General features: G+C 36.2%; 1 long non-coding RNA gene across 1 annotated transcript in view; it reads left to right on the top strand.

The window, feature by feature from the left end:
- The window catches only part of LOC110320489, a 152,364-nt gene that overhangs the window by 134,442 nt on the left and 12,118 nt on the right, over positions 1–5,804 (top strand). Inside the window, exon 3 of the long non-coding RNA XR_002380459.1 lies at positions 2,683–2,736. This is a non-coding gene — a long non-coding RNA (uncharacterized LOC110320489). The remainder of the gene's footprint in view (positions 1–2,682; positions 2,737–5,804) is intronic.

Here is a 5,804-nt window from a genome sequence, read left to right as displayed (position 1 = left end):
AATCCCACCAGCAATGGAGGAGTGTTCCTCTTTCTTCACATCCTCACTAGCATCTGCTGTCACCTGAATTTCCAGTTTTCTGAGGAACAACCAGATTGATTCCCAAAGTGATTGTACCAGTTTACAATCCTACCAGCAACGGTGAGTGTTCCTCTTTTTAATTTTTTTTATCTTAGCCATTCTGATTGGTGTAAGGTAAAATTTCAGGGTTGTTTTGATTTACATTTCCCTGATGACTAAGGATGCTGAACAGTTCTTTAAGTGCTTCTTGGTCATTCAAGATTCCTCACTTGAGAATTCAGTTTAGCTTTGCACCCCATTTTTAAATTGGGTTATTTGGTTTTCTGGAGTCTAACTTCTTGAATTCTTTGTATATTTTAGATATTAACCCTCTATCATATGTAGGGTTAGTAAAGTTCTTTTCCCAATCTGTAGGTTGCCATTTCATCCTATTGACAGTGTCCTTTCCCTTACAGAAGCTTTTTAATTTTATCAAGTCTCATCTGTCATTTGTTGATATCAGAACCTGAGTTATTGGTGTTCTGTTCAGGAAATTTTCCCCTGTACCAATGTGTTCGAGGCTGTTTCCCACTTTCTCTTCTATTAGACTCAGTGTATCTGGTTTTATCCTTGATCTACTTAGACTTGAACTGTGTACAAGGAGATAAAAATTGATCAATTTGTGTTCTTCTACATGCAGATTACCAGTTAGACCAGCACCATTTGTTGAAGTTGCTTTCTTTTTCCCACTGTATGGTTTTGCCTTCTTTGTCAAAAGTCAAGTGACCGTAGGTGTATGGGTTTATTTCTGGGTCTTCAGTTCTGTTCCATTGATCGACCTGTCTGTCTCTATGTCAACACCAAGTTGTTTTTTTTTTTTTTTTTAAATTACTATTGCTCTGTAGTGGGGCTTGAGGTCAGGGATAGTGATTCCCCCAGAAGTTCTTTTATTCTTGAGAATTGTTTTTTGCTATCTTGTGTTTTTTTGTTATTCCATATGAAGGTGAGACTTGCTCTTTCTATTTGAAGAATTGAGTTGACATTTTGATGGAGATTGTGTTGAATCTGTAGACTGCTTTTGGTAAGATGGCCATTTTTTCATATGTTAATCCTACTGATCCATGAGCATGGGAGACCTTTCCATCTTCTGAGATCTTCTATTTCTTTCTTCAGGGACTTGAAGTTCTTGTCATACAGATCTTTCACTTGCTTGGTTAGAGTTATATCAAGGTATTTTATATTATTTGTAACTCTTGTGAAGGGTATTGTTTCCCCAATTTCTTTCTCAGCCCACTTGTCCTTTGTGTAAAGGAAGGCTACTGATGTTCAATATCAGCAATTCAGTTGATTTTTATGTAATGAACTTGATTTAAATGTTGAAATGACTACATTCCTGTGATAAATTCATTTAAAGTTTTGTTATCAGGGTCACTCATTAGAAGATAGCATTCACTTTGAGGGAAGGTCTTCTCCTCCATCTAATTATTTCTGAAAATTTTTACCCAGACACACAGAGAGATACCTTCTAGGTTGATTTGAAGACCTATCAAGTTGTCAAGTTGCCAATTTACATTACAGTCATCTCATCTTTGGGAAGTTAAGCTCTTGAGGGATTTTTTAAAAAGGGCTGCCAAAATCATGCTGTAACATTTTGTAAGTCACATGGATACATATTTATTAAAAAGAAACTCTGGAAAAGTAAAAGCACATTATCTTCTTCTAGATACTACTTTCCAATATTTTGTTAATGATATTTACCCACATTTACAGGAAACTGGTGGTCTGAAGTTCTATTTCCTTATAATGTAATGTGTTGGTCAGGCTTTTTATAGCATTTTAATTAGTTCAACGAAAATTTCATACACTGTGTTTTGATTATATTTACCCAGTTTCATCTCGCTTTTCCTGGATCCACACATTTTCTCCTACCTATTCAACTTTGTGTCCATGTTTACAAATTTGAACCCATTATTCTTAGTTTGTGCTACCCCCAAATTCTTGGATGTATGGCTTTCTGCTGGAGTGTGGGGGATTTACCAAGTACTACACTGTTAGAGAAAACCAACATGCCCTCTTTCAGCAGCTATTAAGCACAGATAGCTCCTCAGATAGGACTGTTTCTTCACATTCACCTCCTTTCTTCATGCTCTAATTTTATCTGCTTTGATTCTGTGCATGCTCTCACAAATGCTGTGAGTTCATATGTGCAGCTGCCCTTCTGTATTCAAGAGGTATAGTTTCCTTTAAGTCATCCAGTGCTCTAGCTCCTCCATGCCTTTCACCCCCCTTACACAATGATCCCTGAGTCTTCTCGGAGTGGCTGTGATATAGCTGCTGTATTTAGGGCTGAGCATTTCAGTCATTTATTCTATGCACCTGGAACAGTTTTAGGTCTCTATGATAGTCATCCTCTACTACAAATAGAATAGAAACTTCTCTGATGAGGGTGGAGTGGAGAGATACATTAGTTTGTGTACAATAAGTTATTATGTGTCAGCTTAATAGTATGTCCATTCAGCATAGTAAATTAGTGGTTCTGCCCTAGGGCTGATGGCCTGTTTAGCCATAGATTCTTGGATTGACAATGGTGTCAGGTAGATGTTTCATCTTGTGGAGTAGAACTTAAAGCAAATCAGGATGTAATTGGTTACTCTCGTGATGTTTTTGTCTCTTTCCCACCAGTATGAACATCCTGCCAGGCAAGTAACAACTGGAGATCATAGGGTTCATTGCTAGGTAAGACTGATGACTACTTTTCTTCTCTAGTAATGTATATAGCATCTTCAAGCACTATGAAAGATAACCAGTAGTACTGAAACTTCCAGATCGCTAGTAGCTTTATTTTACTATGTTCTATGACTCAAGTATGTGGTATCTTCAGTTACCAAAAAGTAGCTTACCACCAAGTTCTGGTGGATAACCAAGAGCATTGGTTGTAATATCAGGGACGATAGGTCCTCAATGCCAACAAATCCAAAAGAAGTAACATATTTCTATATTTCTAGCACTAGCCTTTACACATATACACACACATTCTCTCTCTCTCTCTCTCTCTCTCTCTCTCTCTCTCTCTCTCTCNCTCTCTCTCTCTCTCTCTCTCTCTCTCTCTCTCTCTCTCTCTCTCACACACACACACACACACACACATGTACTCCTCCCCCTCTTCTCCTCCTCTTCTTCAGTAGCAGGTTTGTTCTTGCTTCCTGTTATGACTTTGGGAGATATTTCTAATCTCTATTTTCCAAGTTTATTTAATATTAGTATAATTTTGCCTAACTATTGGATTAATTTACAATTGAATTATTGAGGACTAGCATTTTCTTATGGGAAGATTTTCAAACATAGGTTTGACTTATCTTACTTGCTATATAGATTTGTAGCTATTGAAATTTTTTTATGCCTTGTGCACATTTTAGTAATTTGTCCATGTAAATTGCCAAACATACATCAATGATTTTGTTCATTATATTGCTTTGTTTCCCCTTCCACACATGTAATATGTATAGTGATGTCTTTTCATACATTTCTGAGATTAGAAATTGAAAAAATTTCCTGTAATTCTCTGTAAATTTTCCAATTGTTATTGCCACCTAGCAAATTAAACTTACTGCTAAAAACCACCAATTTAATTTGTGGCTCAGAAGTTTTTAGAATGGCTCAACTGAACCACTGAAGTCTTTAATTCACCTATATTCAACAGGCAGTGGGATTTGTCCATGTCAGTCTCTAGGCTGGACATCCAAGATGACTTACTCACAAGGCTGGCTCTTGGTGCTGACTATGGGCCTGCCAGCTCAGCAGCTGTTTTCCTCCAGGGCAGGAATCACAAGAGAGCCAGGTGGAAGTTAATTTCCTGGTTTTGATAAAGATGGGAAGTAAATAAGTGCCAGATCCACCAAATGTTATTAGTCTTGAACAAATCATCAAAGCCAGCAGTGATTAAGGGACACTAGGCTTTTGAACTTTGGTGAGAAAAATAGAGAAGAAAATTCTAGTCATATTGTTTTACCTTGCCAATCAGTACAGGTGGAGATGGGAGTATTTGCATTGATTTTTAACTGATCATTCTTATGTAATTGATTCCTTATGATGGTTTTTCTTCTGTTTACTTTGAATTTAATTTGCTTTTTGATTTCAGCTTATCAAGGTGGGAATGAATTTGGATTACTGATTTTATCGTTGGTCCTCATTCTAATAAGGATATTTAAAGTATTTGAAGCTACAGAACTTCCAAGTATTACAAATTTGAAGAGTTTATAATTTTCAAAATGATAAAGTGCATAAACTCTTCATATGGAGCCATAAAGAGAGCAGTTTATGGTTTTCAGAAGGCATAGGAGTTAGCCTTGTGAATTGAACTTTCCAGAAGAGATCACACTTTGCATTGGACATTCTTCAAGAGGTTAGAAATGTTTAAGGTCCAGAATGTAATTATCTTTGTCCATCTTGGCCTGCCTTGAATATTCCTTTATTGTCCATCTATAGATATGACCTAACATAACTTTAATGACTTTTGAAATGCATGAATAGACTCTAGCTTCCATAAGCTCAAAAGCTAAGAATGCCAGTCAATAACATTTGAGATCTAGTGTCACCTACCTACCTACTTACCTACCCACCAATGTATTTGAAAACTATGTTCATCTATGACTTTGTTCTGTTACTCAGAATACTTCATGAGAATCATCTCATTGGAACATAGAGCTTGTGGTAATTTAAATTTGTATTCCTGGGCCATGGTCACAAACATTCTGCTTCAGAATAAACCATCCCTTATCTCCTTTGGGTTGAAAGCTGTGTTATTTTCTGTTGCTGTTGTTTGTTTTGTTCATTTTTTTATATTGACAGGGATAACTACACCACTCCCTTTCATAGAGTGTACAGACTGGGAACAAAAAGACCTAAAGCCATATTGCCTGAATTTAATTCAAACTCTGCATGTAGGAGCTGGTTGATTCTGGCCAGTTACTGAGATATTTGTGTTTTCATTTTATCATCAAATAATAAATTAACAGATTGACAAGCTAATACAAATTATGGGTAAAATGCAATTGCATAGCACAATATACCTTAAGGGTTAAATAAGTTAAAGCTTGTAAAACACCCAGCTTAGAACTGAAAAAAAAAATTCTCAGTATCTTTGAAATAGAAAGACAAGAGACAAGTTATTATGTTGTCAAAATTATTTTATCTGGTATGAGTCAAGCAGTTGTGCTGGACATTGGTCTTCTCATTTAAAATAACTCTAAAGCTTTAGTATCATTTCCTTTCAGGATTTAAGGATTATAGCCATCAGTATGTTCAGTGTAACTTACAGCTACGTTCACAGCTCCTGAAACCATAGAGTATAAAGTACTTAGTGTTTACTAAATCTCGAGCACCATTTAATATACATTACATGTAGATATCTTTAGCTTTTGCAGTATATCTCTAAAGTCTCCAAACACGATGGAATCTATAGACTAATTAGCCTCTAGTTTCCTAAAAGCAGGTCTGATCCCAGCTCACATTCTAGCTTTTTAAAAAGAGTAGTTGGGCCAGTTTTCACTTTGAACCTCTGGGAATACTAAACCTGATCTTTTCTCTGTTCTTAGCTGACTGAAAACATAGCTTCAAGCCTGGGCAGACAACAGAGCTCAGGGGTTAGAAACAAAGACCCTGAAACCAGATATGTCTGAGTTGGAGTCCTAAGACACCTTTCGTTAGTTGTGTGCTTTCTTTTCTTTTCTTTTCTTTTCTTTTCTTTTCTTTTCTTTTCTTTTCTTTTCTTTTCTTTTCTTTTCTTTTCTTTTCTTTTCTTTTCT

Source organism: Mus pahari, chromosome 4 (assembly GCF_900095145.1).
Source record: "Mus pahari chromosome 4, PAHARI_EIJ_v1.1, whole genome shotgun sequence".
Classification (NCBI taxonomy): domain Eukaryota; kingdom Metazoa; phylum Chordata; class Mammalia; order Rodentia; family Muridae; genus Mus; species Mus pahari.
Note: the sequence above shows the minus strand (reverse complement) of the source record. Positions and strands in the feature narration are given on the sequence as shown.